We start from the raw sequence: 23373 nt of genomic DNA, 5'->3' as shown, positions 1-23373 counted from the left end.
TTGACGGTCTGGGAAAGGATTTAAGGCCATCTCATGTGATCACAGAGGCTTACGGCTCAATTTCAACAGTCAATTTTGGTCACTTCCTTCGATTGGCAAAACTGGGCATCCTATGACTGTTTTTACGTTTCATCACACCCTCCTAAGTCAGAATACGTTAGTGTACATCATGTGACCTTAATCCAGGTTCAGTTTAATCCAAATCATGCTCTGATACTAACTTGTAATGCCCTGAAAATCGGGGGTCGAGCAGGAGCACAACTCCCGAGTTCCAACGCATCACTTATGCAACATATATAATGATGATTAAATGTTGTATGTATTAGCACACTAAACATGAATGCGATTACACTAAATCGGCATATCATACTCCGAAGACAATTTAATTACGCAAGCGGAAGACTGTGATAAGTATATAGAGAATATAACTAGTAAGTCCTCAGAGTATCAACATGTCACTAGGTCAAATAATTACATGTATAATTCTAAAATTTACAAAATGATTAAGTGTAATGTTCAACTATCCATATCCCTGTAGCCCCGATACGCAACTCTAAGCCTAGATAGACCCACCAGAGAGTTGCATGTAAGAGAACTCCTCGTCATCATAGAAGACAGGCTCTATCTCGTAAGTCTCATCATCACCTGAAACTACAACAGAGTCTAGTTGGTATTTTAAAACACCTTCCTAGAGTGGGAATGAGTGATCAACTCAGTGGAGCTATAAGGCAAAGGTTAACATGTTATCAATTCAGTCAAGCAGTAATGATAAAGCAATACAATAAGCATTCCTAGGTACTCTGGTTAATGCAAGGATGATATGTGTTAATGATGCATGCCCTCGCCTACACTCCCTCTGCAACATCATCTCACAATCGCGGCATGCACCCCTTCCTCTATGCTCAACTCCAATGCCAAAGGCACATGCAAATACGGTGCATGTACGTGATTAGCCAAGTTCTTAATTAGACTTATTCATACAGCAGGTTTAGGAAGCTAAGGCACCTCCCTTTATATCATTTACCCAAACAATGATCCATCTAGGGTCGTTAATCCTAGTTAATCTCATATGATAGCAGTTCTAGGTCGCTACAGAGCGGCTTGTCACCTCAGCGCATGCCTAGTTTATACTCGAAGTCACTACGGAAAGGCTTGTCACCTTAGCATAGTCCTAAAGTATACTCGAGGTCACTACGAAAGGCTCGTCACCTGATCGTAGCCCGACAACTCAAATACAGTGTCTCATACCACTGTATTCGGTTCACGAGTTTGGTTTGTTCACTGGACACTACGAGAAGGCTCATCACCCTAACGTAGGCCGACAGCTCGACCACGGTGTCCCATACCAACATGCTCGGCTCATGAGTCTTGGCGGATCGTGATACCAAGGTTAAACAGGCTTTTTACTGGTAAATTGGTACCTTAAATTCAAGCAGTAGCGTTCATACATTAGGCCAATCGAGTTACTTGACAAGATCGACTGGTACGAGCATACGTTGAACTGATCAACATAGAGTGCAAAAGTACTCCGCATGGCCTAACCACTATCGACAAACAGCGTACGACTCAGATTCATCGGACGTGTCTTGTATGGCTAAAACAGTTCGGCCACCAATCGTAAACCATTACCGATTGCCTGGACTACATCGTAGCCCCAATCACACTCCAAACCATAACATTCATATGTGATAGTCAAAGACAGCATGTGACAACCAATCTAACTATAAATCTTTTATAAGCATTTTAACAAACACATAGAGTGCATGTTAACATACGTAGGCATTCATTCATAAAGCACATAGTAGTAAGGTAGGTTACATGAAGGAAACTGTAACTATAGATAAGGGAATTGAGAATCCTATCTCAACACCCTCATTAAATACATTACAGCAAGTATTTTCTCATTCAGGCATTTTATCAAACACTTAAACTACACATATCAACATACATGTAATATAGTAGTTATAACAGGTATTATAGCAAATCCTTTCACAAGGGAGTTGCCACGCGTACAATAATCATGTATCCTCAAACATCAATCATAACAAGCACAAATCATAATTCCATATTCAATCAAACATTTCAACAAACACATTGAATGCATTAAAATCAACATAGTACACATATATTTGTAATATACGGAAAACATTGCATCTTAGCACATGTGATAGCAACAAGTCAGTCATAAATCATTAACTGACATTGAAAGCCTTGAAAACTATAACCTAAACGTTTATAATCCACACCTTTCGCCGGTAGACACGTATCGAACTCAGTTCAAATATTACGCCTTTGTCTACGGCACAACGGCAACCTATAATCATGAAATAGGTGAGCTATTTCATCACTTTCTCTATTTGGATTCCTAAAATAGATTAGGGTTAGGATTTCTTACCTAAGAACAGAATCGGAATCGCCGGAATAGCGATACGGGAAGGATGATTTATCACGTGGAGCGGTGGGATTGAATCCCAGCAATGATCCCTCACTCTCTCTCTCACTTTCCCTCTCTTTCCTTCTCTTTCTTCTCTCTTCTCTCTCCTAGGGTTTGAAATTCGTATAGAATGAGAGAGGGGTGGGTAAAGGTCCTTATATAGGCCCAAACTGGTCTCAATGGCCCCAGGGCCTTGGTATACTTAGGTTATAGCCAAAGAGCAGCCGTTTCGGCCCAATGGAGCTCATCTGGAGGCCCATTTTCTGCATACGATCCAGAGAAAATTTCCTAATGTTGGATCTAGGTCAAGTTAAGTTTTAGTCCGATCAGATTTACGAATTGACCACGGGGGACCTGTTTCAGTTCAACAGCCATAGACACTCGATCAGGGCCACAAATACATTGACTTGTGTTGGGAAATTTCCCTGATCCGAGGGTGTAGTCGGGTCAGAATCTGACGGTCTAAAACCTTAGATTTGGCCTGCAAGCGAACGGCCCAATTCACTTAAGTTTGAGTCACTTTCTAAGGATATTTGTGTTTCTCACAGACTTCGCTCCAAGCTCAAGTTGTGCGTTTTTGGATACCATTAAGACTTGATTTTCGAGATGGTTGTCAAGCCCAGTAAGGTGGTCATAACCATATAGTTTCGCGGTAATCGAACTTTCGACGTGTGGTCCATGTCCGATACGGAGTTTCGTGATGCTCCTGAGAGCAAATGGGTTTTGAGATTGATCCTACATTTTTAGGTAATGTAGCGTTAGCGGTTCTACTCGTTTTAGGTCTTACAGATCATATAGAAAGTAGTTCAAGCTAATCTATTGATTAATTCAGTTTAGTACTTAATTAATTTCTGTTTAATTTCTAAAGGATTCGGTCCTTAGCGATTTCTGCCTGAGGTGGTACTCGGGTCTTAGTACGGATTTTTTCGAAATGTTACATTGATGTTCCAAGACTTTGTGTCATCAGTCTTCAGCTTCTAAGGGCTCAACCGACTTACTAACAAACTAACACACGTGATTGACAAACATGTTCACTAACACATTTCACTTCATTAGTAGTCTATAATAAGCTTCTTAGTTTTAAGCCAAGTGTCACTATGCAAAAATAGTGAAAAAATGATAAAAACCATCTCAAATCTCAATATCCGATGGTTTTGAACCATCGCATGGGCCGTCGTATTTTGCTGTGTCATAAAAGTTCTCTTGATACCGTCGTTAAAAAAATAAAAAAGACGGTTGTAGACCGTCTTTAAAAAAAAAGATGGTTATGGACCATCTTTGAATTTAGATAGATAGACCGTCTTTAAAATGGACTATTCGTGACCGTTGTTAGATGCATTTAATGCCTCACCAAAACATTTAGAGAGTTATTGACCATCTATAAGCTCAATTTTTAGAAAAATAGAGACGGCCTAAAGCCGTCGGAAATTTTCCTGCATTAAAAAAATAGAAAAAAATTTCTTTTAGTGTTTCTTTTGTTAATTGCAAAAAAAAATATTCAACCAACAGAACATAGAATAGCTAAGCTTTAAAAGAAACTTAATTTGCTTTAAAAAAAAAAAAAAAAAAGGCTAGAGCACACCTTTTTAAAATTAAACTAATTGAAAGCAAATAATAAAAGTGGACAAGAAAATAATAATAATAAAAAAAAGGTAAGAAAAATCAAAGGCTTCCAATTAAAAAAATCAACCATAAAACAAATGTAAGTGATGGATACCTAGTGCATCAAGATTCGCATCACACGCTTTCATGGAATAACTGTATTTACCCCCATCAACCTCCCCTAATAAAAGGGGGTTCCGTTTGAACCAATCTCAACATACATTAGCCCTAGTTAGCATACCTCTCCAAACATCTGGCTAACTCTAGGAGGTAATGAAATCACCCCCAGCCCCAAAAACATGAAACTAGCAATGGGATGATGTGGATCAAAGAGACCACCCCCAAAACCTGAAACTAGCAATGGGATGATGTGGATCAGAGAGACCAGCCCCAAAAACATGAAACCAGCAATAGACGAGGAGTTTTTTCATCCCTATTTCAACTCTCCTCATTTCTTTGAGATCCACAGCTTAAGATTGTCTAAACTCGAACCAACATTTTCAGCAACTTTAGCTTTGATTAAGGGTTATTAGTGTGGTTGACCAGTTCATGGATGGTTATATTATTGATTATTGATTAGTGATTAGTTGATTACTAATATTAATTTGATAAATTGATGGTTTAGTGTGCAAGTTGATTTTGTATAATTGTCTTAGCTCCGTTTTAATTTTCGTTTTCCTTTGAAATTTGAATGGTGTTGATTTTGATTGATTGAAAAATCAGCATATAAATATGTAAATATTAATATTTATTATATATGTAATGTAAACATTATTTGTTATTACACATTTTAAAGAAAATTGCCTCATAACACCAAGCGGCATTCCCGGCGCTCTAGGGGCAAGTGCACCTATCCCCTTTTTAACTACATTGATTGGAATCATTGAACCTGAATCTGAACTGATTATCACTTGAGCTCAAAATGTGGATACTGAAAGTTAGCAAGTTCAGCATTGACTTTCTAAATCACGAAGCACCTTAAGCACTAACCTTCAATCTCTGTTTTTTTTTTTTTTTTTTTTTTGCAGACTGCTCAGCCTTTGCAAGTAGGTGAGCATCAGGAATCCTGTCAGCACCAAAAGTAGTTTGAAGCCTTGCCAGCCGAGCCTCTAGAAGAACCACAGCCATGTTGGTCTTTGATTCTCATAAAGAATCCAAGAAGGTTCCAGTCCTATCAACCGTTTTGACTTCAATCTGCACAAAATTACAGAAATTTAACAGCACTGAACTTAAAGTCAAATGGAATAAACCAAGGCAGAACATGGTACCTCTACATTCCTCTGTAAGATCTTTCTTCTCGTGAAAGCAATCACTTCATCTGAGAAAGGCTCATCGCGGCCAGTGTAAGACCCGTATCCTAGTCCATACTGTTCCGTCGACTCTCGTGATCCTTCTCGTCGAAGTCCGGCAACCTGCGACGTATAATCGACGTTTGCGCGTGACCCTAAGTCGTAACCTATAGATCTGAGTCAGTTTAATCTGAGACTTGTATCATTGCGACCGCACCGTCGCCACTATTCCAACGCCGCGTTTTGCGCACCGATCCGATACTCTGGCCAAAAGATGTGGGCCGGCGTTTATTTTGAAGAAACACCGCGCGTTTGCAATCCCAAGAGAATCTCTACAACATGTCTCATCAATCAATCACTCAATCAATCAATCAATCACCTCATGTCAAGTACAAGAGCACCCATACTTTCTTTCTCCCCAAGTAAGCAACCACCAAGTCAACTCTCTCTCACCATCTCTCTTACACACTCATACATGTCAAGTATACCATCACCTCACCCATCACTCACATCCATCACCCATCTCTCACTCTCTCTCCTTACAACCCTCTCTCTCTCATTTCTCAACACACTTTCCAAGCAAGGGAAGAGAGTGCACGTCCAAGCCATTTCAAGAGAGAAAAGAGTGAGTTGTGTGGCCCACTTTCTCATCCCAAAAACCTTCATCCTAGCCATTCAACTCTCATCACCCTCCATCAAAGTGAAGCACAAGGAGACCGGCATTCCAACGAACCGAGAAGATTAAATGGTGGGTGCTCTATTAGGCCTAGATTTTCTTTTTTTTTATGAAGGACCAAGTAAGGCCTACCGATTGATGGTATGGATCTCACTTTGGACCCTAGGTGTGGCCGATGGCCCACCTTGATCCACATGATCATTCCATGATGGGGCCATTCTCCATGGACCCCATCATGATGTTTATTTTCTTTGCATGGCTAGAGGTCATCTAGACCTTCCATTTTGGTGGAGAAGGAATCTCCACCGATGGGCCCACATGTTATGGGACCCACTTGATGTATGATTGATTACTAAGGAAGGCCCATAGTGTCGGGGTCCCTCCATCACATGTCTCTCTCTCTCTCTCTCTCTCTCTCTCTCTCTCTCTCTCTCTCTCTCAATTTTTTTCTTGTTTTATGTAATGATGTGGCCGTGTGGCCCACCCGGATCGACCCCACCATAAGGCATGTATTTTATCCAAGTCATCTATAGATGGGGCCCACTTTATGAGTGTTGTATCCACACCACCCATCATTTGGCGGCCCACGTGGGCAGCCCACTTGAAATGCACGCTGAATGGAAAACACAAATATTAGCTTGGTGTAAAGCATTTAGGGTGGGCCACTTGTGTAGGCCCCACCTTGATGCATGAATGTAATCCATGTCGTTCATCCTATTCTTCAGATTATTTGAGGCGTTGAGCCGAAAAATGAAGCCAATCCGACTTTCTGGCAGGCCATAGCATAGAAAAACAGTGGCTGTCACCATTAAAAATCCACATGATGTTTTCACACCCCTAAATATATTGAATATTGGGCTTGTTTGGCTTGTCTTGGGCTATGGGAAGCAGTGTATGGGGTGGATTCTTCTGATGTGGGCCCCACGCATGAAAAACCTCTAAAAAACTAGATTTCAAAAAAACAAAAAAAATATACATATGCAGCAGACGCTGCTGCTGCTAGAGGCACGCAGGCAGCACCTGCGGCGTTCAACGGGCGGATAGCAGGGATCCACAATCCTAGCCGTGGGCCCCACCATGATGGGTGTTTGTCATCCAAACCGTTCATTTGGTGGGCCCCTTCTTGAAGTAGGCTCCCTCCAAAAATCAGCCCAATCTGGATCTCAGATGGCCCACATCACAGGAAACAGTGGGGATGTAACGTCTGCCATTGAAACTCCTTGGAGTCCAGGAGTTTTGGATCATTACGAAATCTATTTTTCCTGTTCATCCAGGACCGTGTGACCTTATCAACGGTTGGATGATAAATAAATATTATGGTGGCTCCACGTGGGACCCACCAATGATGTATGTGTTCATTCACACCGTCCATAGTGGACGGTGGAACCCACTGTGAATCTCACCACACCGTCCAATGGTGGACGGTGGGACCCCAATGATGCATGTGTTCTCACCACACCGTCCACTGGTTGGATGGTGGGGTCCACCATGATGCAAGTGTTGCATCCAAACTGTCCACCATTTGGCAAGCTTGTCTTACAGGCTTGAGACTAAAAACAAGACAGATCTATAGTTCGAGTGGACCCCACCTTGGTATATATATGAGGCCCATGTGATTAGGCCCATTTTGATGTATTTGTGGCCCGTTGTCGAGGCCCACCTTGATATATATGAGGCCTAAGTTATGAGGCCCGTTTAATGTATTGGAGGCCCGTGGGTCAAGGCCCAATGGGATGTACATAAGGCTCATTGAATGTGATTCCACCGTGGTTTATGTGTTGACCTTTATGGCGGGCTATGCCTTGGGAGCAATGATGGTTTGACGTCCACAGTGTAAGTACAATGTTGGTTAAATGTCAGTATTGTAACTCTCCTTAAGGCCCATCGATAGGCCCATACTTGTTGATAATTCATCACTTTATAACATGCTTAGTATAACTCCATGATTCATGCCCATACGCATCATATGTATGCTTGATATGAGGAATGTTTAATCATAGCATAAGCCGTTGGGCTGAGACATTTACGGGACTCCTTATAAGACGAAGTGCCCCATATGATCGCGCGGTACGCGCAGGATTGCTGCATGACTGACGGTGTGACTCATACATTTCGCATTGCGTGTCATGATCACTGCACGCCCTAGCAACATCAGGGTTGTGGCCTCCACAGGCACATCATGAATGGTCGTATCGGATACCAGAAATATTGGCTCTAGCATTATGGGCACTTAGGATGTCCTTGGGTGAAAATCCCAGAACCTTTTTGGTACCAGGAGATGCTCCAACGTCTAGATTGAATGGATACACGAGCGCCGGAGTGCCGAATACCAATAGGCCGCATCTCCCACTGTCGTGGTCGGTTGGAAGGGGGTGTGGCCTTATCCGCCCGAGTGAGAGGGCTATAAGCTAGGCTGAGTTTGACCAGCTCGCAAATGAATCCGCTATCGACGAGCCGGGTAGGTATTGACAGACTACTGGTCAGGCGAATAGTGTAGTCTCTTCCACTTGCTTGGCTGTGCAGCTAAGGAGGAGGCAGTCAGTGTGAAGTGTATTAGGCCCCGGTGATATCCAGAGAGGAACTGTACTGATATGTGTACTTGATGAGGACTGGTATGCTTGCTTTGTATCTCGCATATGACATTTAGCCACATAGGCTTTGCATCGCATGGCCTTGGTATGGCCGATAGCATTCATGCCTTGTATCACATAGCTTTGGTACAGATGATAGTATACATGGACTTACCGCATATTTTCGCATTACTCTGATATTGTATACTTGGCACTTGCCTTGCGCACACACTTACACCACCCTCTAAGCTTTTGTAAGCTTATGCACGACCGTTGCATGCAGGTGGCATTAGATCGAAGCAGCGCTGAGGCAGGAGCGCACATCAGATTATTTTGGAGTTTTTGATCACCCTGTATTTCCCTTTCCGTATTGTACTTAAATTTTTTGATACAGTGGATATATGGTGATGTTGTTTTGTGACTTGATTATGCTTGTGGTTATGCTCCATTACAAAAAAAAAATCATACTGAAAATCCTCCTTGTAAGATCCCAGGATCAGAATCGGGCACGTGAGTGCCGGGATCCGAGAATGGGGCACTACGGAAGCTGTCGGCGCCAAATTCGACGATCGAAAATTTTGTGAGCCCCTTTTCCGAGTTTAGGGCGTGACAGCCAGGGCATCTAACACTAGAGAAGGAGAATGCAATGCTGCAAGTTTCCTTAGGGATCAACAATTTAAACCGATGACTACTAAGGACTTAATCCACAACATAGCCTTCTACTCTACAAGAACGGCAAGAAATCTTTAGCTTCTTTTGCGGATGCCTGAAAGTATATTTTTTTACCAAGTTCTGATGGAACAATTTTATTCCAGAAGAGATCATTTCATAGAACCAAACGTGATAGAAAGTATAAGGAAACAAGAAGGTTCAGCTTTCTCACTGTCAGCAGGTCAGTTATGTGCATGACTGGGGGATCCTTTGCAGAATGGATCCCTTTCTTTCCATTGATTGCACAAGATTCAGCAGCAAGCTACGCATCATAATAATTTGAACTTTCCTCAAAATCTCGGTGCCTGATAACCGTGCCAAAGCCACGCGCAACAACCAACTCAGCAACATTTATTCCTGCTAGTTGGAGTAGGTGCTGTGTCATCACCATCAACCTTGGATGGAGATGCAAGAAAGACCGATCCAAAATCCATGATTCTTGAATTTGAAGAGCCAGCTGTAGGCACTGGATTGAGTCCATCAGCCATGCTGACCTTCCTAGAATATTCCATTGAAACATTTACCTGAAAGAAGGCCAACCTTTAATTCAACTTTCTGGAAACAAATTTGAATGAAGTCCCTGTAGTTGTCAGCTCATTCTTGACAAATCTCATCGGACGTAAATAGGCACTTGAACACATACCTGATGGCCGATAAGGCATTGGCGCAGGAATTCTCGAGCCCCACGGGCAGGGTGCTGGTTTTTCATCCCTGCGAGGATTGCCCATTTTGGGTGACCTGATACTCGAAAGATTCACACGCCATTCAGCTGATGGGCTGCCATAAGGAATGGAGTCATCGGCAAATATGGTCCAATCCCCACTCACAACCTCCACCACCTATAGAAAGTAGAAGCATGCAAAGGAATGGAAAATTACACAAGGATTAATGGAAAGAGGAAACTACTTGTAAACAAAAGGGAAAGCCACTCACCTTTCTTGTGAAATTCTGATCGTGAATCGCCTTTGAGATTGTAGCTGGAGGAACATAGTTATGTCCAGATCCGTAAACGATCCTTCTTTGCTTGGAGCTCAGCAGCCCTCAACTTATGTTTGGCATCGTCCTCCATCATATTGGCACTCCATTCCACGAAGTTAGCCAGACCCTACATGGGTATCCAATTTAGTATGATTGGCTAGAAATTCCTCAGCCACCTGCAAGATAAACATATAATGATTGGAAATAACAAATCAGAGACATAAGAACATGGAAGGGAGCTAGAAAGACTTTGACAAAAAAACCTCCCAAGTTATAATGAAAATTTACTGCTGCTGCAGAAATTAGTAACTGATGTTAAAGCAATGTCTTCAAATCGCAGCAACAAGATGAAAGACCAAGCAACTAAATAAATAGGCAAGCAACAAATGATTGAAGGTCTCAAAGGAAATAGAATGTGGGAAATTAACAAAAGAATTAAAAATAATTATTACAGAATGTCATGTTTTGCAACTTTTTGAGAGTAATAGTTCTTAAGTGCTTTTAAATGGGAAGTACTCGATAGTTGGAATCGTAATACTCATGGAAACATCCATTTAAAGGACCATCTTCCAAACTTGTATCAGTGAGAATCAACATAGTTTCAAATTTGTCACATGAGCAGATTTAAAATAAGGCACAGTAATCTTCCATTAAAAAACCTCAATACAAAAGGCTGAGTGGAACCCAATCCATGGCTTTCATCAACTATACGTTTGTACAGTACCAAAGAATTGTAGTGTTTTTTAAAATTAAAAAATAATAAATTTCAAAAGTAAAAGTTTATTTTAATAAGTAAATAAATATATTAATAATTAAAACTTTTCATAAATAGAGTGTGCAGTCAGATAGTAAGAGAAGGGGTTTTTGCTTTTGCAACCAGGGTTCAAATCTTCTCAAGGAGTCCACGCTCACGCGCGCAGCGTGGGTTGTAGGGATGCTTGGGTGCTTTTTGATGCTTTATTAGGCGCACTTAGCACTTCGCATGGAGCCAAAAGAGCCTTAGTCTTTTTGACACTAGTTCAAATCATTTTGAGCCATGGTGCAACTTGAATCGTACTAGGGTCTACCATGAAGTATTTTAACCTTAGTATTGATTGAGAGTGACTGTGACATAATTGTACATATGGCACCTATGCCACATGTCACATATGTGGCAACAGTTAGGATGATTAGATCATGTGGCTACAGTTTTTATTGTTGGATAACTGTTTCTGTCTGAATGGTTACAGAAATAACTGTCATAAGACAAAGAGTCATGTCTTTTCATGAAAGACAATTGTTTGTTGTGAATGAGTATGGATTTCTTATAGAGGCACATTAGCATCTCTTCATGAAGAAATCCATGACCCTTCAATTGATATAAATCCTGGATACTATAATCCAGAAGTTAATACTCTTAATTCTTAAGATTATATCATCTTCTATGCAAGTACTCTTGATCTGACCTCTTGCTAAGCTTTTTCTGAATGACTTAAAGGCATATCGATGTCAAATCTAGAGATCTGTTCAACACTTAAATGTGTAAATTTTCGTGTTGAAATTTGGATTGAGAGTTCATTGTATCTTGAAGACAATTTGCAGATTTCTTACATTTTGCACTTGCTAGAACTACCAGAAAAAGGGCAGCAAATCTGTCTTGAGATATTGACTATTCAAGTCAAGCCTTGATCTCGATAGATCTGATCGTCTCGTTATCTTTTTGTTCTATCCTCCTTGTGTACAAGAATATCTTCTTTTCTAACAAGAATCCCCATTAATCAAGCTGTCGTATTCCTGATTTTTATCCATATCTCAATTGCAATTTGATTGTAGCTTATTTTTCTGGTATTGGAAGCTAGAAATTTCAAAATGCAGTCTCACCTTTCAATGTTTGGATCATAGCCATGATTTACATCCTCCAACTAAGGTAAATGACCGACTTACATTCTCAAAATAGACGTCATCAAATATCAACAAGATCTGAACATGCTTACAACATCTAAGCCAAACAATTGGGTTCATATATCACTTCAATACTGCATCCGAAAACAAATTAACATGCATCTCAAGCCAGGAAGGACGTACTTGAATTGTGTGGCCCACTTGCAACTTGTTATGGGAAAAAATGAACTGATCAGAAAGATGAGGTCGGCTCGGATATCAGTATACGTCGCGTGGTCGGCATGACCAAGGAGCTCCTCAACGACCAGAGTAATAACGATCCAACACTAGGAGATATACCCGCCCGATGGCCTCGTCCACCAGAAGATGAAGTATCTCCGCTTCTTGTGTAAGGGGACGAGCTCCGAGCCCTCTCACAATCCCATCCATTTTCGAGCTCTCGTTGAGCTCCTACTGAGGTCTTCTGAAGGTCATCCGAGCTGTAATCCCATATGCGGGGCTGCATGGCTCGGAACTTACAAGGAAGTCCTTACAATGTACGATAAGATGAAGAGGATGGTCATCCATGGTGCTTTCAAGACACCGATAAGGTCCCAAATGGAGGCAGTTCGGCTCTATTGCTCAGATATATGGCTGCAACCCAAGAACTCGATAAGAGGTCGAGTTATATTGGAAAAATAACCAACATATCCTACAGAGTGCCTAGTCTAAGAAAATCGTTGTCAGAACGGCCATAGGATTGATTCCGAAGGTCAACTCGGATGCTCGACCTCGGCCTCTGACCACACGTGTCTTCAGAGCTCGACCACTTGATCTTATCATCGTTGACAATCTCCCTAAATGGTTGAGAAACAGTAGCCATCCGCACCTACTATTTAGGGAGTGTTTCTCTCCATGTAATCGACTCTTAGTCTATAAATAGAGGTCCCACCTATAGTGAAAGGTACGTACCAGTAAACCCTCAACACTACCGGTCCCAAATTGCTTGATTCTGACTTAGGCATCGGAGGGTCCCCATACTATAGCCATGGTCTCCTTTGTCATCTTTGTGTGAAGGTACTCGAAGGTTCAGTGAGGGTTAACCAAATTTCTGCATCAACAGTTTGGCGCCGTCTGTGGGAATGACATCAAGCTGCTCTCATCTTACCAGGGTTCTACAATGGCGAAGGGAAGGAAGAAAGCTCCAACTGCCATTGTTGCAGTGCAAACCGAACAATCCTCTCAGCAACGAGCTAATTCCACTCCAGTGGCACCGGCACCCAGATCTCGTAACTGGGGAGGTCGGCTGGTCTCTCTGGAAAATCATGTCGAGACTTTGAACAACAACATGAATTGACTGATGCAAATCCTAGAGAGACAGAACCATCTCCCTTGTCGCGAGGCAGAAGACAGTGCTGCCATTGAGTAGTCCCGACCTCCGCGTCACCTCCCGATCCCCAGGAGGTCGGACCGCAGCCCAGCCAGATGCCTGCTCAAACCACAAGAACGGCCACTCTCTTTGCTTCTGACCTGCGTCACATGCTAGAGAATCAAAGGCGTGGAAAGACTCCTCAGGTGGTAGGAGAAAACGAAGTTCCCTAGGAAGCCGAACTCAAAGAGCTGCAAGGTTAGATCGGTGATATACGCCAGCATATCGCGCGCAGATTCCAACCTCGATATAAGCAATGCTGAAGGAAACTGAACCACCATTCACCAACGATATCATCAAGATCAGCTGCCACCCATATTCAGGATGCCATAAATTACCCCCGACTCCTGGTCTGCCAACCTGACCGAGCATCTAGAATCTTTCAGTGCATGGATGGAACTTCATGATGCCTCGACCACGGTGATGTGCAGGGCATTCTCCTTAAATCTGTCAAGGGTAGCTCGAAAATGGTTTGGCAGTTGAACTGAAATCCATCAGTTCGTTCGCACAGCTTAGCAAAATCTTCATCACTCAATTCATTGGAGGAAAGGACAAGTGGAAGCTGGCGACCCACCTCCTTACTATCACCTAGAAGGAAGACGAGCTATTGAAAAATTACATCAAATGTTTCAACCAGAAAGCAATGCAAGTGGAGGGCTATTCAAATCAGATAGCCCTAGCTATCATGATGGTTGGTTTGAAGGAAGGAAGATTTCTCTTCTTGATCGGAAAAATACCCCGGCGACATTGGCTGACCTCCTCAACCGAGCTCACAAGTATTCCAACACCAAAGAGTTGTTCAACTCTCGCAAAGCCACCCGGAGTGCCGGGAGTTCGGCTAAGGAAAAGAAGCGCAAAGAAGAACCCCCTCCCAGTGTTAACAATAAAAGGAGGAGAGATGATGACTCGTCTAGGCAATGGCCGAGCCAATGACCTGAAAGCAGGTTTCACACCTACGCCCCTCTGACCAATACACCTGAGTAGGTCCTCATAGAAGTTCGAGACAAAAGACTCCTGAAATGGCTGAACCGAATGAGGACTGACGCCGAAAAATGGGACAAGCGAAAGTATTGTCATTTCCACCGCAACCACGATCATGCCACCAGCGACTGTTTCGACCTCAAGGAGGAGATCGAAGTCCTCATCCGCGCCAGACATCTGCAGGAGTGTAGGTAGAAGGCAAGAAGGGCCAGAACGAAGGAACGAACAACACGGATATAGGAACGACAACGAGGCTACGAAGGAAATCCACACCATCTTTAGTGGGCCTGCGGGGGGAGGAGATTCGAACCGAAATCGCAAGGCTCATGCCCGAAGCATCAGCCATAATAGATCGGAACATCATATCCAACTTACCTGCCGACCTCTGAAAGAGTAGAAGATGGTCCCCTGCGAACTAACGTTCATCGAAGAGGACGCCTGTGGAGTCCACTACCCCCATGACGATGCCCTAATGGTGGCCATGACCATAGCTAACCGTGAGGTGTTTTGAATGTTGGTGGACACCGGAAGCTTGACCGGCATCCTCTTTGCCGTCCACTACTAGGAAAGCAGTAGTTAAATATCTATGGCTACGGTTATAGTCTGTAGCAGGACCATCGAATCCGTAGCTATAGAAGCTATAGCTACGAATTATATCCGTAGCCATACCTTCTGTAGTGAAATGTATACACAACTACGGATAATATTTGTAGCTGAAAGTTAAACTCATCCGTAGCAATAGGCACATTAGTATTAGCTACGGTTTCTAGCCGTAGCAATTGCCTTTATTTTATTTTTTTTTTAGCTGGTACATTCCCACATACGATCCTTCTCTCCAGTTGCACTGCCACATCTCAGTTATGCAAATAATCAGTTAATCAACATCCTCAATTGGGACTGAAATTGCAGTTAATAAAATATTAACACCCAAATGAAGGAAGAATGTCCAAACTTTTTTTTAGAAATCAACTTTTGGAATCCAACCATGCCAGTTGTGAAGAAAAAGAAGATTTTCTACCAAAGAAATACAAAATTGAAGCCCAAGGAAATAAATATAGAGAAGCACCCAAGTGGATGTACCATAAGTGACATGGCAATACTTTCAAGGATCCAAGTAAGATTAAGAGCTTACCTCAAATAATTGCAAAAGGATAATTTGACACAGTACAAGGATCGTCAACTAAATCCAGCAGTGACTTCACCATGCCATTTCTTGTACCTGCACTCGAAATAGAGTAACTAAGTCACGAAACAAATTGGGGCTGCTTGTCTCCCACAGGGACCACATCCATCTAATTCTCCCACTTCTGGACAGCAAGCATATCAACAAATTCCTCAGCCATTTCAACCACAACAACAACAACCTGCACTTCCACAACAAATGGTCTTTCTACCACTTCCACCTCCAATCATGGTGCATAAGCAATTCCCCATCAAATTTGTTGCTGCTTCCACATACTCATTTACTTCGCCCTCCACCACCCATTCACATGACTCCAACTATCCCATCTTCAATGCAAAGATCAATGCATGTGCTCTCATCAATGGTTGTGATGGTGCCAGTGCCACATCTTGGTCCAATGGTACCTTCTCTTTCATTATTGTCATTATTTCTTAGTTACTGTTTTTAGTACTCTGTGACTAGACTCCTATGTTCTTCCATCATTTCTTAAATGGTGATGACTCATCCTTGGTACACATGGCATAGAATGTGCATAGATTAGACTATCCAAGTTGTTGGATTTGTTGTGGGCAGAAAAACATTTTACATAGGAAAAGCACATATAGTTGAAGAGAAATAACATTTTGTTTTGGAAGGAGAAGTTATATACAAATGAGCTCCAATAAAATCAATTTAAACAATATGGGAGTAAGTTCTTAAACATATATTCCTGCAGCAAATGAGAATTCTGTTTGTGGATGCACTGAGATTTTAACCATTTACTGAGGCAAGCAGTCCTAGTAATTGCATGTAAAAAATAATTTTAAAAAAATATATAAATAAAAAAGATAGAGAACCATCCAAATATTGACCCTAAAAATTTACATTGACTTGATTGCCTAGCTGTCCAGATTTGCAAACATTTAATTGACAGTTGAATGAAAAGCATCAAATGGTCCTAATTCAGCAAAAGGGTTTAGGAATCAAAGTCTAAATCCATTATACAAGTCTTATTTTTGGGATACCACCTATATACATTTAAATTCACAGAATGGATGGTTTAGTTTGAGTTTTCATTGTGCTGCATGTACATTGTCCGAGTGCCTGCATATCAACCATCACATTACTTCTTTTAAGGACCAAGACTTCTATGTTAGTTTTTAACCATTTAGAAAATGGTGGTAACTCATCCTCCCTTTAAATCTGATTGAAAATAAACAAGCTCCCTAATCTAATTGAAAATAAAGGTAAATACCAAAGACTGGCAGATTTTATTTTATTTTTTTGCAAGGTTCAGATTGGTAGAATCTGATTTGCAACAATATTAAAAGAACTTTTAAAAGAGCCATGTGTCACGTTTTAAGCCCTCCAACAGGATTTAGTGGTCAACCAATAACATGGAGTAAAAGAAGTACCTGACTGCAATAACCAAGTTTTTTATATACATACCCCATCCATGTTGTTGTTGCCCACCAAAAAGAAAAAGGAAAAATGTATTGATTCATGGGAAGATGAAGCTGCAACAACCTAAAACAAACAAAGAACTGTTAAAATGGAATAGCCATCCACAACAAAGAAACGAAAAAAGGGAAATGTATTTGTTGCCTTTTCTTGCAAAAATACATATCAGTAGGGGTGTCGACTTGTTGGGTTTGGGTAGGGTCTTATAGTATCCACTCTAGGGCTAACTAGTTTAGGGACTTGTCAGGTTGTGTTCCTAAGGCTCAAGTCTAATTCATGAAGACCCAAACTTGGATCCAATCAGTTTACACATGGGGTCTTTGGATCTAGGTTTTGAGTTGAGTTTGGGTGAGCCAGATGCATGAATTTGATCGCACGCATATCTCACTTTAACACATGCATGGTGGGTAAATAAGCTCTCTTATATATGTGTGGAATAGGAAATCTCATTTCTTTAACCCGAAAAATCAATATATATATATATATATATATATATATATATATATATATATATATATATATATATATATATATATATATATATATATATTAAACACATATAACTTTGCAGTTAAAATTAATTGGATCCCACCAGACTGATTAGCCAAACTAATAAGATCATCTCATGAAACTGACCGGAACCTACTAGACCTGATTTTAATTGGGTCCAAAAGGCAAAAACCAAACGAAACCTACTTCTTGATGGGTTAAACAAATGGGACCTGACCTGTTACAATTATATATGCCAGATGTACAGGAAACTATGAGTCCGAGTACGGCCACTGTTTGGAGATTGAAAAGGTGAAGAAGGGCGCATATGCCATTGTGACATATGTTTGGGATATGCGGTTCATTTACAAGGTGGGGCTCTATGTGACATGCCCTGTGAAAAAATTCATGCCAGCACACTCATAAGGTAGGCCATGCATGTATTTCTAATGGTGATTTTTCTTTCCAATCATCCATATATTCTCACCTACCTCGGTGACCCACCTGATGAGGTGATTGGTCTGGTTTATAAAGCAGGGCATCTTCACGGTTAGCCCCTTCTAACTATTGGTCAGATTTCTGCCATGTGTTATAATGTAATACATATACTTCAATTTTACTCCATCTCTCTTCGCTCGGATTATTATGTCATGTGATCTTAATGGAGAGCCCTACCAATTTAATAATGTTTTACCTGAGTGACATGTTGGCAGGAAAAATTAGACCGGAATAGTCTACACTTACCATACACGAGCTTTTGGGATCCACTGTGTTGTATATATAAAACACACTCCATCCATCAAGTGAAAACCATTATTTAGATTGTGCATGCAGAAGTTAAACTTGATTAATAATTCATATGATCCCCTATCTACGGGAGTAGTGTAAATTTTGTCCTAGCAGCACTAAGTTGGCATGGTGTGGCCTACCTAGGCATTGTATCAGATTGATTTTTGTATTGTCTCCTCATCCTTGTGATTTAGACCTGATTAACTGGTTTGATGAAAGATAAACACTATGGTAGCACAACAACCAACCTTGTTGGCATCCCATCCCAATTATTCTACATGGTGTAGCATGTTTGAGTTATGGATATAGGTGACTTGTAGAAAAAGAAAAAAGAAAAACTCATTATGATTGGAAGCTAAGTGGGCCTACCATGATGTTTGTGACAAATTCACCCTGTCATCCATTTTGTCTAATGATGTTAGGGTAGGCCCAAAAAAATGAGGCAAATTCAAAACTCAAGTGGACCCAACAGTAGGAAAACAAAATTGGTTAGGGAAATGCCTATGGTTGAAAGCTCCTTAAGTCCACCATAATGTTTAAATGTCATCCATACCGTTCATTAGGTCATTGCTAATCAATAGGTTGGATGTCAAATAAACATTAGGTGGACCCGATGAGGTCGTTAATAGAGGACATTCAATCTTTATTGTTGTGTGGTCCACTTGACATTTAGATCTACCTCAATTTTGGAATTAAGCCCTTAAATGATCTGAAAAAATGAATGGATGGCGTGGATAAAACACATACCACAAAGTTAAAATGCAGCGGGCTGCGGTGGAAATTAAAATGCGGGACCGCTTTTCAACCGGGCCTCACTTAGACCATGTACAGCCCAACCCAAATGTGGCCCAACTCATCTATGACTATTGGAAGGCAATCCTGTAATAAAAAGAAACTTATGTCAGGATGGAAAAGGTGTGACTATTAGAAGGCAATCTTGCAATAAAAAAGAAATAAGAAAGAAAAAAAAAACTTTAAGTGGGGTTTGGGTCTACATTGAACGATGAGGGCTAGCTTGGACAAATCTTAGCCCATCTAGAGGCCCAAGCAGTTGACACCCCTAGTTGAATAATTGGCCCGCTGAATAATTATGGTTTGTGTTAGAAAGATAACAAGTAACCGTAATGCTTGGGATTTCTTGAGCATAGGAGTATGGGTTAAAATTGCATGGATAATCTAAGATGACACCACACGCTCTATGCGGAAGCTTGGCGGAGTGCATAATGGCCAAGTCCTAGGGGGTGAATAGGTCCACTTAAAATTTTGTCAATTAAAACTAATTGATACGTAAAATGTTTTACCAATTCAAACAAAGCATAAGGGTCCAATTCTCATAAACTACAATTAATGCAACTAATTGAGCAACTAGTCTATGTGCGAGATAGGCATCTTGTGTGTGTGTGTGTGTGCAATCAATCAAATGCCTAGCATACAATCCATTCAAGCATTTATATAATTCAACTAATTAAACTCATAACCATGAATAAAAATGTGTTCAAATCACAATCACAATCATAAATACAAGCATATATATTGGTTCGGCTACTTGCCTACTCCACTCTCGGCGGATGCACTCTCCTCGAGTATATTAGATTTCACTATCTCAAAGGTTTTAAATTAGGTTTACCTCTAACCTTTACAATCATTTCTCCTAGGCTAACCACTAACCTACACGTACACTCCCTTGACGGAGGACCACATTTTCACTCATGTTGGTGGCTCCTGCAGAGACTTAACTGGTTTTCTATCGGCTAACCAATTACCACTACGGTCCTAATCCAAGGACCTACGTACATTCTTGCCGGAGGCTCCCTACAGAGACTAATACGTACGCACTTGTGTCTGGTGAATTCAGTCCTACACAAGAACCTATCGAGTTTGTGTCACAAACTCTACACTCAATCCTACACAAGGAAACAGTGTATAGATTTTAAATTGACAACCTTGTCGGATTGAGCCCCGTTGTTGCACCTTACTTGAGATGCTTAATTGATGCACTCCCGTGCTCTTCAATCAACTTATCAATTTCTCCCACGATTGTTGATGTGAATGTTTCATCTCCTGCGATCAATCGCCTTGCATTTGACACTTCGATGAGGTGACTAAGGCAATGGCAAGATAGTGCAATCTCCTACAACTAAAGAGATTGTTGTTTTTTCAAATAGGATTTACCTAGATGGGTGTTTAAGAGAGTTTAGACAAGGATATTCCTATAGGCTGTGTCTAATCTCTAGCAGATGGTGGAGATCAAGTTCATCTTCAAAGGGAGGTTAGAATCCTCATTAGAGTGGTAAATCTCATGAAAGATAACTTGAATCCCTTAGATTTAGAGGCTTCAAAGTGGGATTAAAAGTGGGGAATATCCTAAATTCTAATGACACCAAAAATCCATTCACTTGTCCAAATACCGAATGCCCTATATAAATGATTTAAGTTCCAACGGTAAAAAAAGGGATAGAAAATGACACCTTCGATCGATCAAGTGATTCTTTTGATTGATCGAATGACCCTTTGATATGATCGAGAAACTTCAAGTTAATGCAATTTTCTTATTGGACATTTCTGAGTATCTTCGATTGATTAAGCTTGGAGCTTCAATTGATCAAGGGTTAACTTAAGACCCATCGATGGACCATTGATGGAATCAAGATTTACTTGAAAACTATTGTTTTTTGGGCTATGTGTTTATAAAAGCATTGCACCTCTTCAAAGCTTAACTGACCATGTTCATTAAGGGTTTAAGGCTAGGTTTAAATGAGTCAAATGTTTACTTGTGGGTTGAATCATCTAGAGGTGGGTTGTTTTGGCAGTTAAGGTGGTCTAGGGCTAGGTTTACCAAGGCACCTTATGAGTTACCTGTTGTTTTTGGCCTTGATGATTCAAGTCTTCGAGTATTCGGTCTTCAATGGCTTAACCAACTCAAGACACCCTAGCTCATGTCATTGACAAAATCAAGGCACCAACAGGAATCACGCCGGTTAGCTCTACCATAATGTTCATGTGAAATCTACTTTAACAACTAGATGCTCACACATGTTAGGCCCAATGCCCAAATATCAGTCCCATTCGTGATAAAGGTGGACCCCGCAATTATAAACTGTGTATAAGGCAACACTCACCCTCTTAACTGTTTATCTTGGCATGGCCCACCTATATCATAGATGGGCTTGATGTTTGGGCCCTACACCTAAATTTTAGTATAGTGCCTAATGGTTGGAGTGGACTTCATGTAATCATGGCAGTGAACCCTATAAAAATCAAGGGTGAATGTCTCTCTATAAATTGTTTCCTTTGATGTGGCCCACTTAAATTATGGTTTATCCTTATTTGTTGGCAATGGACCTAATGTGGGACTATATATCTAATGGTCGAAGTGGATCTCACATACTCATCACAGTGGGTGATGGGTCTATCACAATCCATATTTGAGATTCACTCACCATTAGATGTGTAAAACACATTATGATCACAAAAAAAAGGTTGACCTCTGATTCAGGTGGGCCACGCCAAAGGAAATAATTTGGAGAGAGATGTCCACTTTTGATTTTTTTACCGACCTTATTGTGATGATTATGTGGAATTAACTCAAACCATTACATGCCATGTGAAAATTTAGGCTCATGGCCCAAGTATTAGTCTCATCCAAGATTTAGGCGGGCCATGCCAAAGGAAAGAGTTTGGAGGGTGAGGGTTGCCTTGTACACTGTTTCCAATCATGTGGTCCACTTAAATCATAGATGGGGCTAACTTTTTAGGCTATTGGCCTAACATGGGTAATGCACCTACTTGTTGGGGTGGATTTCACATAAACATCATTGTAGGGCCCATCCAATCTGTCCACTCCCTTGCTTGCAAGAACAAAGCCTAACTTCTTAATAATTATAACCAAAGGTACTCGATTAATAATTACTTAAATTAATAAGGTAACTTAAGATAGGTACTTGAACATAAATTCTATAATAAGTAGGTAGTATTTTTGTAAAATTACAATTTTCTTTTCTTTTCTTTTTTGAAAATTCGGATATGATTTTATTTGCACGAAGACAAGTTTAAGGAAATATGCATGCTGCAAACATGTGACAGATATGGACCACTCATCCATGTCCCCATTATGTTCATTCCCGCCTTGGCTCTGAAATTAGTGAACTACACAAGTAGATAGAAATATAAACGGTGCAACTCATCTCTTTTTCTTTTTTTTCTTTTTTCTTAAGTATTCATTTGTGAGATACACATGACTCACTGGATAGTATGGACCAACCCGATTTTTTATCTAGGTCCCGATGGGGGAAATCATAGTAATTTTGTTTGATATGTGTGAAGACCATGGTAGGTGGAATCAAAACCATGTTTCTGGTACACCTCATCATGTTAGTCGTACTAGGGTTCCAATCTCACATGCTATTTGAACATAGATCTTTTTTACAAAGCATGCCCACTAAGTCTATCCACGGCCTTAACATCTTTACTTCACTAGCATTTCTTCTAGTGGAGAAAATTGCATGGGCTATTTTGAGTATTTCGTTACTAGCTTTGATCCAAATTCGTACTTCCTTGCTACATTATATGCTTTTCCCCACCTGGTCTTGGATCAACAACTTGTTGTCACGTCAATAAGATCTTTTAGCCAATGTGCCTCAGATGGCGCATATCATTAATTTGTTTGAAGATGCACAACAACGTCCTATATTGTGTCATCTTATTGAATCATCTACCATATTCAGTCCACAATCACAAGTCTCCCTCACCATTCAAGGTGACAAGATCATCTATCAAGATCACATCCAATTCATGTTCTTAATAGCATACAAGTTCTTGTTGAACTTATTCATGATCGCATTGCCCCATCAAAATTAACAAGTTATTTCTTGCGGACCCATCCGTTTAAGTCAACATCCAAATGTAGTTGCCTTTTTCTCTCTTACTTCATTGCTCCAACTTA

The 23373-nt window shown here is 40.8% G+C and overlaps 1 long non-coding RNA gene and 1 pseudogene across 1 annotated transcript; both read right to left on the bottom strand.

The window, feature by feature from the left end:
- Positions 1 to 4841: 4841 nt before the first annotated feature.
- Positions 4842 to 12646, bottom strand: LOC131254943 (ribonuclease TUDOR 1-like; annotated as a pseudogene).
- A 5583-nt stretch (positions 12647 to 18229) lies between these two features.
- On the bottom strand, positions 18230 to 19236 carry LOC131256232 (uncharacterized). Its single transcript, XR_009176683.1, has 2 exons — positions 19179 to 19236; positions 18230 to 18432 (listed from the first exon to the last, which is right to left on the bottom strand). It is a non-coding gene; the product is annotated as an uncharacterized LOC131256232 (long non-coding RNA).
- Positions 19237 to 23373: the final 4137 nt, after the last annotated feature.

The sequence above is a fragment of the Magnolia sinica genome, chromosome 9, assembly GCF_029962835.1.
Source record: "Magnolia sinica isolate HGM2019 chromosome 9, MsV1, whole genome shotgun sequence".
In the NCBI taxonomy this organism is placed as follows: domain Eukaryota; kingdom Viridiplantae; phylum Streptophyta; class Magnoliopsida; order Magnoliales; family Magnoliaceae; genus Magnolia; species Magnolia sinica.
This window is presented reverse-complemented; position numbering and strand designations above follow the sequence as displayed.